Consider the following 12579-nt stretch of genomic DNA (forward strand, 5'->3'; position numbering starts at 1 on the left):
GTCCACTGCCCTTCCTACTGAGTCTGGTAGGCTTAGGACTGTTTCTCTCAAAAGGATACGGTAGAAATGATGTGTGACCTTTGATGTTAGGTTTTTCTATCTAGAGGATACTTGTGGCTCAGGGGAAAACAGTCACTGTGTTTTGATGAAGCCCTAACCAGCCTATGGGTAGACATTTCATGGAGAGGTCGACACAGAGAAGCCCAGATTTCAGCCTACATCAATCACCAGACATGAAAGTGAACAATCCTTCAAACGATTCTAGTCTAAGACTTTAGGTCTTTCTGCTGAGAATCCTGGTATCATGAAGGATATCAAGCCACCCCCACTATGCACTATCCAAATTGATGACCCATAGAATTCATGAGCATAATAAGTATTTTATTTTATGCTGTAAAATTGTGGGGTAAATATTTACATAGCAATAGATAACCAGAACAAATAATAACTCCTTTCCTTTACAGATGGTTTGTTGGCTCAAGAGGCTAACAGTATCAGTCAGCACATGTCATTTAAAATTTAATGGCAATGCTCCTGAAGTAAGCATTACCATTCTGGAAACCAGAACCTACAGATTTATAGAGCCTCAATTTGTGGGGAAACAATGCTCACATTCCTAAGTGGGTTACTTTGAGTTACGGTGGGTGAAGCCATTCCTGGTTCCACTCTTTCTTTCCCAGACTACACACATACTACCTACTGGGGACAAAGTCTCATAAAATGATTTACACTGTATCCTAAGGGCTATAGTCCCATTCTCAGAGAACATCATCTCCAAGTTGTTGCACCAGCTATGCCTTCAAAAGTCACTCTATCATTCTGTAAAGCTGGCAGCTTCTGGGAGGTGTGATGTATGATGTGAACAATGGGTATCATGGTCATATGCATGCTGCCCAAACTGTTTTGCTGTAAGGTAAATTCTTTGAATGTGATGTTTTGTGAAATCCTCTACAATGTATCAAACACTATATAAGTCTTCATATAGTGGAGCTGGCTGAGCTTCTTTGGTTGAAAAGTCAAACTCATACACAGAGTACACATCAATTATGGTGAAAACCAACCATGCCTCTTCCTCAGTAGAAAGGACTTAGTATAATTCACTTGTCATCAAGTGGCCAGTTAGTCTTCTCAACAGATCTTGGGCTCTTAATGTTTGTCTCAGTTGCTGGCAGGTTGTACATTTCACATTCTCAGTAGCTAAAAAGCACTGGTAAGTTGAGGGACCATCCTGGTGGGCCCATCCATAAAATCTTTTAAAATACATTTTTATGGGCTTCCCTGGTGGCACAGTGGTTGAGAATCCGCCTGCCGATGCAGGGGACACGGGTTCGTGCCCCGGTCTGGGAAGATCCCACATGCCGCGGAGCGGCTGGGCCCGTGAGCCATGGCCGCTGAGCCTGCGCATCCGGAGCCTGTGCTCTGCAGCGGGAGAGGCCACAACAGTGAGAGGCCCACATACCGCCAAAAAAATAAATAAATAAATAATAAAATACATTTTTATGACCTCTAATTATACACAGAAATCCTTTGGGGTAACTCTCCCTGGGGTTAACATAGAGGTAATGTAATAACGGTCAGAATATTTTTACAATATGGTGCTCTACATTCTATGGGAACCTAGAGTCATAAACCTCATAGGGTACTGCAGATACAGTGATAGTTATATTGTATTTGCCTTAAAAGCAGTATAATATTAATTTTCTCCTTAAACAGGGTGAATGAACATGTAAGATGTTATTCTCTTAAAGATCCTTTTGTTGTTTTAGTTTAGTTAGAAAAATTTAAGTGGAATTCACTTGACTTGAGCAAATAAAGTTTTTAGAAAATTATTCAAGTTAAATGCTCTTCGAGGTCAGTAATCATAATATAGAGTGGCACACTAGGGAGTGCTGACCATGAAATCAAAAAATAAAGGGAACCATTATCAATTAAAAAGTTTTCAACAGTTTTAAAACATTAATGAAATATTCCCAAAGAAATATGGTAATCAGAAAAATGCAAACCACTGATTACACTTCAGTTAGCAGTGAATTTGCAACATACAGAGCAATTAAATCTTTATGGATCAAGGAAACCTTAACGAAGGTGCTTTCCACAGTCAGTGTTGAGATCATTAAGTTAGAGAAACATGAAGGTCTTTTACATTACAGGAACTTTATAAATCCATTGAAAGCAATTCATTTTTTTTAAAGGCATAATTTAACTTCCCTTTTAAATGTCTTGCAAATCATTTTTAACTTCTAAAGTACAGACTAGTGATTCAGTTTCTGAAAAAAATTCATAACTCAAATAAGTGAAAATTTTAACTTGAGAACTTCCCAAGCCATAATATTTTACTTTTATATGTCAGTTCATTCTGTATTCTGGAATTTCCCAGAAATAGCATTATATGCAAATTCAAATAGATGGAATCAGGTGGAAAAAATATGAACTACTATAATATTATTTAGCACCCAAATGGAGCATTTGATGGTTCTCTAAGAACTGTGTGCCTTGAAAAACCAACCCTTTATTACATTTGTTTTATAGGTATGTTTTTCAGTTTCTTAAGAATTTAGAAATAAGAAATATTTTTAAACAAAACAGTACAGCTGATGTCATCATAAATATAACCAATTGTACTGAATGAGTTCCTCAAATAAGTATTCATATTAACTGAATTTTAGAAACAACATAAACTAGAAATATATGAATTTTTAATATTATTGTTATATGCAAAAGAAAAGAAAATGGATATTATTTCCCCTGTAGCATTTAATATCACTGCAATATAAAGATAGTTGATCAATAATTTTAATTAAAATGGAGAATCACTAACATCATTTTTAAGAGTAATTTAAATTATATGGAGATAATCTTTTAAAGAAAGGAAGAAATTTCTAACCTTAGGAAAGTTTATTAAGTTTTTAGACATCTACGTGAAATTAGATAATTTATTAAATACTCTTTGGAGTCTCATACATAATGTTTCAATTATGAATTTATTCATGAATTTAAAAAAAATTAACACATTCCTCCACATACACAAAAAATATCCACTTATATTTTCTTATGCCTTGTAATTTGGAGTACTAATGTTTTAAAAGTCCCAAAAATATTTAAGTGAAACAGAAAAGCATAAATATTTTCAAAGCATCATTTTCAGGAGGAAATGAAGAAATAAAATTTGTCTCTTTACTTTTGGTTCAAATTTTGTTGTAAATAGGCAATATATTGACAGATATTTCCTTAGAAGTGAATCTGAATAATTAGAAAAAAGGTATGAAATGAATGTGTTACTATATAATAGTAATATATAGCATATGTTGTATATCATATATAATGTTTTATATATAAATGATATATAATACTATATAATCAATATTGAGAGGTAACATATTTTACAAATTTGTGTTAAATTTGTCAAAACTAAGGTGCAAATCTGTTGCTGTGCTTTCAGCACTTCTCCCTGTACAGCAGCCTTTTGTTTGTACCATGTTCGTTACTAATTTATGCTTTATGTAATTTCAGCGATTTAGAGGCTTTGTTGTTTTAATAACAAAATTAGAAAGCTTATTCAAAAGCCTATAAAAATAATGAAAAATGTAAAGTAAAACCATTGCATATTATGTAAGAATGTGCCAATAAAGACATATAATTCATATCCCAGAATAAATTTTGGCACACTTTTTACAGAATGACGGAATTCAAGAAGGTTGTTATTTAGACCAAATAATGATCGCTGATACTTCTTCAGTCCAATCTTCACTAAACTCCAGAACACTTTATGCCTGTGTTTCAAGGAAGTACGGCAGAATTGATCCTAATCAATGGATATCTTTATAACTATACACATGTATTTAAAAAACTGAGGATGATTGCTCATATAATTCCACACTCGGAGAAAACAGTTTTTCTCTAAATTAATCTGTTTTCTGGAAATACATATTTCTAATCACATTTTGTATTTTTTTTCTGATACTTGGTAAGTGATCCTGAAACACCTTGAAATTCTTTTTTCAAATTGAACCCAAAGAGACATGGGAAAATACATTTTTTTCTTATCAGATAATAGCCACTCCTCAAGTTTATCAGTAAAAGCCATAGGATCCACAACAAAAGAATCCAGTCATCTACTTGTCAAGGCATAAGAACTATTCAATATCTGTACGGAATTTCAGAGTATGTCAATAAACACACACCCATATTTTTACCAGATTTCTTGCTAAAATAATATTTGGCATGGAAACTTGCTGTGTTTTTTTTTTTTTTGAGATAAAATTGACATATAACATTCTGTAAGTTTAAGCTATAAAGTATGTTGAATTGATACATTTACATATTGCAATATGATTACCACCACAGCTTTAGCTAACAACTCTATCATGTCACATAATTAATGTTTTGTGGTAAGAACAATTAAGATCTAGTTTCTTTAGCAACTTTGAAGTTTATAATACTGAAGTTTATAATACTATAATGATTACACTGTGTATTAGATCTCCAAGACTTATTTATCGACTTGTTGCAAGTTTGTTCCCTTTAACAGTATCTCCCAATATTCCCACCTTCATCATTTAGCATAGTATCCTCAAGGTCCATCCATGTTTTTGCAAATGGCAGTATTTCCTATATTCTATTGTACATAAATCATGTATTTTTTATCCATTCACCCATTGGCTGGGACTTAGGTTGTTTCCATATCTTGGCTATCGTGAATAGTGCAGCAATAAACATAGGAGTCCATATATCTCTTTGATGTTCTGTGTTCATTTTCTTTGGATATGGAATAGAATTTCTGGATTATATGGCAGTTCTGCTTTTAATTTTTTGAGGAACATCCATATTGTTTTCCATAGTGGCTGCACCAACATACATTCCCACCAACAGTACACAAGAGTTCCCTTATCCCCACATCCTTATTAACACTTGTTATCTCCTTCTTTTTGATAATAGATAACCTAACAGATGTGAGGTGATATCTCATCTGGTTTTGGTTTGCATTTCCCTGATGACTAGTGATGTTGAACACCTTTTCATACAACTGTCGATCATTTGTATGTCTTTTTTGAAGAAATGTCCATTCAGTTCCACTACCCATTAATTAATGGGACTGTTTGAATTTTTGCTACTGTGTTTTATGAAACATTTTGGTTAAAAAAAAAATCTTGTAAATGAAGTTAAGTTTTAGATTTAAGAGATATAGTCTCTCTTAATTCCAAAACATTTTTGCGGTGCGTGGGCTTCTCACTGTGGTGGCTTCTCTTGGTGCGAAGCATGGGCTCTAGGCACGCAGGCTTCAGTAGTTGTGGCACATGAGCTCAGTAGTTGTGGCTCACGGGTTCCATAGTTGTGGCTCGCAGGCTCTAGAACACAGGCTCAGTAGTTGTGGCGCACGGGCTTAGTTGCTCCATGGCATGTGCGATCTTCCCGGACCAGGGATCGAACCCATCCCCTGCATTGACAGGTGGATTCTTAACCACTGCACCACCAGGGAAGTCCTGAAGTATATTTATGATGGCTGTTTTAAGATCCCTGTCAGATAATTCTAACATCTGTGTCATCTCAGGGTTGTCACTGGTTGTCTTTTCTCATTCAATTTAAGACTTTTTTTTGCTTCTAGGTATGATAAGTGATTTTTATTGAAACCTAGACATTTTTGGTATTATGTTATAAGGAAACTGGATCTACTGTGGTGAAGGAGGATGGTGGGGGATATGGCCTCTTTACTGCCTGGTGAGGGTAGAAATCCAGATTCTGCCTTCAGCCTCCACTGACATAGAACAGGAAGGGGCTCCTTGCTATTGGTGAGAGCATGAGAGTTCAGACTCCTCTAATTCTCCACTGAAACAAAACTGGATGGAAAGGAAAAGATGCCTATTTAAGTCGACCATTGAGTGGTGTGGTTTTTTTTTTTTTCCTCTCTTTCTTAAAGCCTTTGCTTTTCAGACATGACAGGAAAAATCTTACAGGTACATATGGAAAAGTAATACATGATCACAGTTGAAAGTGAAGACAATCTAATCATAAAGCTTTTACTCCTGTCAGCTAATGCTGAAGCTGCAGTTCTGAGTATGACACACTGCAGGGATAAAAGGAATGGTAATTAGTATTCCTCTCCTTCTTCCTCTGCCTCTCCTTCAACAGAATCTACATCAACCTCCTCATAATCCTTCTCAAAGGAAGCCATGTCCTCACGGGCCTCAGAAAAATCTGAGGTCACTCTTGAGTGGTGACTCTCCATTTGTCTTCCTCTGACACCACCTAGGAAGGAGGGGGATGGTGCCTCCTTACCACCAGGGAAAGTATAGGTCCAGGTTCCCCAGGCCAACTTCCCTGGCATGGAGAAAACATTCCTTACCAACTGGTAGGGATGGTGAAAGTTCTAGATACAACAGCCTTACCCTACACTACATTGGAAAATAAATGATGAACATAAAGGATATTTTCTCTCTTTCATGAAACCTAGGGGTGGTAAGACAAATTCCTAAAGAGTACATTCTACTTTTATAAGATATTTTTTTGATATGGAGAATACAGGTCACCTAAGTAACCCTTTTAATTTTAACTCAAGACTAAATTTTTAATGTAAGCTAGAACTTTTGATTTGTTTGTTTTCATTTCCAACCATTTTAGTGCAATGAAAAATTTTTGAAGTTCTATATTTGTTTCTTATTGTTTGATATCCACAGATATGTACGCTGGAAGGAATACTAGAGGACTTTTCAAAATAACCCATTGGATTACACAACTGAGGAAAATTAAATACTTAGAACAAGGTGACACAGCTATTAATGACACATTTGTAGTGTAATAAAGATATCCATAGGGCTTCCCTGGTGGCGCAGTGGTTGAGAGTCCGCCTGCCGATGCAGGGGACACGGGTTCGTGCCCCGGTCCAGGAAGATCCCACATGCCGCGGAACGGCTGGGCCCGTGAGCCATGGCCGCTGAGCCGGCGCGCCCGGAGCCTGTGCTCCGCAACGGGAGAGGCCACAACAGTGAGAGGCCCGCGTCCCGCAAAAAAAAAAAAAAAAAAAAGGTATAAATTAAACAGGAAAAGTAAATAGAAATGTTTTAAATACAGTGCACCAAAAATTGATAGAAGAATTAAACTGGCATAACAGAGTCTGCTCCAGAAAAATATTTTCTATGAAGAGCCCATTTAAGAAGCAATTAGACCTTTTTGGTGGATATGCATAGGAAAAAAGGAGGAGGAGAAGGAAAGAAGAGAAAAAAAGTTTAATTCTAACTTAAAACTGGGATAACTCATAAACCTTTAAGTGACCCTGCACTACTAAATAACTCATTACCACCACACTGTACATGGAACAGTATATCTATCTCAATAGGCCCACCTAATTTTGCAATAATGTTTTCAATCAGATGTGCTTTAGTAATCATATTGAGGTCCATTTATTTCAAGAAACCTGTTCCAACAAAGTACTCAGGCCAAAGTGATCTTTTCCATGCTAATTGGAATCAAACTCTTGGGTTGAACCTGGAATATTTTGAGTGCTTGAACAGATTCAAATCTCATTTTTAGAAGAAATGCCAGTCCTAAGTCCCAGCCCTTGGAAAGTCTGTCCCATGTGTAAGAGAACTGGATTTCTGTTTGGGCAAAATACAAGTTATGTGGGCTTCCCTGGTGGCGCAGTGGTTGAGAGTCCACCTGCCGATGCAGGGGACGCAGGTTCGTGCCCCGGTCCAGGAGGATCCCACATGCCGCGGAGTGGCTGGGCCCGTGAGCCATGGCCACTGAGCCTGCGTGTCCAGAGCCTGTGCTCCGCAACAGCAGAGGCCACAACAGTGAGAGGCCCTCGTACCGCAAAAAAAAAAGATATCCACGGTGAAATTTAATTTCCTTCGCAGTGATTCTGTTGACAGAAACCCATACCTGTACTTAATATACCAATCCTATTCTCCTCCCTATCATGTTTGGTGTAACCACATAACAAATGCTTCTTTTTCTTTGGTTGCTTATTGTATAATTTGTGCATATGTATAACAGTGAAGTTTATAAGTTTTTAATTTTAACCTGTTCACAATAAAAACATTTCTAAAAGTGACTTTCTTCTCATGTGTTTCAAATTATGTAAAATAAAAGTGCAAAATGCAGCTTTGTTTCATTAATAAGCATGCCAGTGGCATTTTCCAGGATAGTGAGTATAAAACTCTGGATGACTAGTACCATAAATGTAAAAAAGCAAGCCAGGTGTTTCATGAAAGTCCATAAAATTGGTGATAACATCCATTCAAATGATCTGTATTATGTAATGTGATATAGCTTAATACTGTCCACTTTTTTTTTTATTTCAAGGGATTCTTAAAATATAATTAAATGTAATTTTACATGTTATATTAAATTCTTCTCATTTTATTATTTTGCATTGCAATACTCTAAGACATTTTATCCTGCTTTTTAAAAATGTTAACTGAATTATTTGGGATAGTTTCTCTACATCACATTCTAGTCTAATTTTCTGAAAAAGATTATCTCCAAATCTATGGTTTTCTTTGACTTACCTTTTTCAGGAAAAGAAAAGTTATTGTAGTTTATTTTTATAAGGCTTTTCTTACATTGTTTATCTTAACTTCAAACAATAAGCAAATTTAATTTACAGATGATATGGGATAAAATATACTTCAGAATATACCTTTTTCTCAGAATCATAACCTCATCTTTTAAAAAAACAATCATTCCATTCCTTCTGTTATCATCCCTAAATAATGAGAGTGTTTATGAAGCAAGATAAACATGTGAAAATGGGCGTGTACAATATTTTGCCAAAGATCACTTTCCTAACACTACAGAACCAAAATGACTAAATAATAATTTCACAAAATTAGTTTTACATATGTTCAAAGGACTTAAGAATCAATTAGAAGATATAATAAAAATGAAGATTTTTGTGTCTGAGTCCCTGAGATTCCAAAATAGTCTTATCTTGAATCAAGGAATCTGCTTCCCAGCATCATTGGAAATACTGACAAAAGTGTTCCACAGATCATACTGTGGGACTTAGGGAAGGGGTATAATATTTTCCATTTTGCAAGATATTGTAAGAATCAGAGTCAAATTGACTTTCCAATCCAAAAACATTTTAAGTAGCATGTCAGCTAGTATGTCTTAATGTTTTTATATATTTAAAATAAATTTTAAAAATTTATTTATTTTACAAGAACTTCCTTGAGCTATATAGCTATATATTATATAAATATAACCATCAATAATAAGCATAAAGTCAGATATGGATCCCCAACATTTTAAGTCAAATTTATCAGATCAAAGTGATGGTATGGGTGCTGAAACTCGGATACTAGCTTCTTTTTGTCCTGTGTGGACTTCGAATTGATTCCATTATACACAGTTTCTAAGAAAATGTTTCTGCCTCATAATCTTCTAATTAGATTACAAAGTAATTTAACTTAGCCCTCAGTAAATAATGCATGTTACTAAGATAAAAAAATTTACCAATCCCAAAGCTAACTAATTATTTAGCAATCTACCAGTATTACGAAGATAAAGAAAAAACCTTCATTGGAACTTCCTTCTCTTCCGGAGGAAGATGTGATTATCACAGGCCTAGAATTACTTTACAAATTTTCATATGAAAATCCAGGGTACAAGCAAACATACCCAGGCACAAGTTCTGAAAATATTTCAAGATTGAAAGTCTTTTCTTTTTTTTTTTTTTTTTTTTTTTGCGGTACACGGGCCTCTCACTGTCGTGGCCTCTCCCTTTGCGGAGCACAGGCTCCGGATGCACAGGCTCAACGGCCATGGCTCACGGGCCCAGCCTCTCCGCGGCATGTGGGATCCTCCCAGACCGGGGCACGAACCCGTGTCCCCTGCATCGGCAGGCGGACTCTCAACCACTGCGCCACCAAGGAAGCCCCTGAAAGTCTTTTCTTAATATGCCAAATTTTATTTACATAACTTCTCATAATTGGCTTTTTTTCATTATTGGAATATATCTATTATGTGTTGATGATTTAATAATAATTGATGAATTCATATTACAAGTCATCTCCAATATTTTTTTTTTGCAAATATATTTGTAAGCAGGAATCTTGCACTTCCTCTTAGACATGCTAAGACTCTCTTTTCATACCTTTAAAACTTTATAATAATAAGATCACATGGTTTGAATCTTTATAGAAAGTTCTCTGCCAAGGTGATCTGTGTGTGTAAATTTCTATATAATAGTTTTAATAATCTTGATATTTGTATTAAATCCTAGTTTCCAATTTCTCAAGAATCAAAATAATTAATATTACTTCTATAGCAATTTGCTTTGCATTTATAGACATTAATATTTTAGGGAAGTTCATGCTCTTTCGTTTATTCTCTCATTTATATAGCAACTATGATTCATTCATATCTCCTCTCTCATTACCATGTCATTTCTTTTAGTATGTCTGAATTTCATCTTCTTTTACTTTTACATGTTACATACTTGTTTTCTAATTTCTTATATTACATTTAAGTCTATACACATTTTCCTCAAAGTAGCCCTTATATGTTTTAATTATTATGCTTAGTTATTTTGTATTTATCTTGATTATAAATATAATTGGCAAATCTACTATCTTGTGTGTATTTTCTGTGTTCCAAGCTTTTTATTTGCCCCCATCCTCATTTTTGCTGGATCAATAAAGCTTACAACATCTCTACTCCTTTTATTCAAAATACTTTAAAAGAGACTGTATTTAAGTTTTGGGTGGTTACTCAGAATTTTAATAAGTACCGTCAAGTTGTTTAAATGCATTTTACATTTTCTACCTTATCTTGAGCAATGTAAGGATTACAGCATTAATTAAAGTTTCTCCCCAAATGTCACATATTTGTTATTGTTTAGAAAAGGTGTTTCTAATTTATCACAAAAATGATTATTCTTTCATTTCAATATTTAGTTTAAAATATCAATACATATTAAATTAAACTGTGTTCATCTTATGTGTTTTGCTTCTCATTCTTTACTTCTATTGCCTACAACACCTTTTTAAAATGCCAATAAGATCTAGAGTGTGAAAAACTTTACAGCTTGTAAGCCTGAAAACGTTTATATTTGACTCTCTTTCTTGACTGAAAATATAATACAGAAACCTAAGGTTATATCTACCTACTATAAATGTTTTTAGTATACTATTCCAGGTTCTTTGGCCATTATTTTTACTTAAAGAAAGTATCTTATTCTAATGTTATTTGTGGATAATTTTTTCCCTTCTGTCTGATAACTTTCAATATTTAAATTTTGTCATATTCAGACTTCCCACATTGTTCTTATTCTGATGACACATCTTTCTTAAATAACTGATTACAGGCTTTGATTTTATATTTCCATCTCTTTAAATGTCTGCAGTTTATTTTAGGAGATTTAATCATATATACTTTTAAAAAAATTTTTTGAAGTAACTTTTTCATAAAATGAATACACCTGAGTAATAAGCACACATACACACACTTATATACACACAGAAAATACCAAATACGTTAAAAAATAAGTTAACACTTGTGTTTGTAGTGAGAGATTTGATAAAGGATGCATGAATGATAGATTATTGATTTTCATCAGTTTTTTTGTTACATATCTCTTAAAAAACCTCATAAATCTTATAAGCATATTTATTGATAAAAATTTTTAAATATTCACATTAGGGAAAATTATTTGGTGTCAAACAAAATTTGACTCCCACGTCAGCATTAATTTAGGTGATCTACTGCTAATTTTTTAAAAATTCTGTGAAGAATTTATAAAATGAGAATAGTAGTGCAATGTTTCTATAATTCTGTTTTCATATAGTAATTACTGTGGATTATTTTTGTTATATACTACACTTATGCACATATGTACCTTTGTGTCTGTATGTATGAATATATGTGCATGTGTGTGTATGTATTATTTTTTCCTCCCTTTTATGAATTAAAAGACCACCTTTGTTCAATGTAATTGCATTACAATTCAGAGTATGAGCTTAGAGCGTGAGTTTCCTGTGAATTCAAGTTTCAGAAATATTTCCAAACCTACGTCCCAGGACAGAGATTCAAATCCTAAAGCCAACTATTCAGGACAAAGATAGAGCAGAATAAGGAGAAATTCTCTTCACAGAAAAAATGTGGTAATGCTCTGGGCCATAGAGGTAGCATGTCTTGTAAAGATAAGTCAATTGTAAATGATGAGACCTGATTCAGTTCCTCTCTTTGAAATTAAAAGTCTTATCCATTGGTTAAATGATTTACTCAAACATGAAACCTGGAGATTTCATTTTCACTGCCTACGATGCAGAAAAGAACTAAGTAAATTGCTTTTAAATGTTTAATAAGCATATAAATACATGTGTAAGAAATAAGTCTTCTCATTATTGTTTCCCCTACAAATACTTTCAGTGTGTGTGTGATTTTTCATTTTATATAAAATTACTTAAATTTTTTATGCATTACATAATACACAGAACAATGTGGGGAGATATTTCTTAATATCGCAATACAACAAATTCTACTGATAATGTGTTTCTTACTTTAGCATAGACAGCATTTGTTTCTTTTTAACTTTTTTTTTTTTAACAGAAACAAGTAACTTAATTCCTTACAGATAAC

Source organism: Orcinus orca, chromosome 3, assembly GCF_937001465.1.
Source record: "Orcinus orca chromosome 3, mOrcOrc1.1, whole genome shotgun sequence".
NCBI classification, from domain to species: domain Eukaryota; kingdom Metazoa; phylum Chordata; class Mammalia; order Artiodactyla; family Delphinidae; genus Orcinus; species Orcinus orca.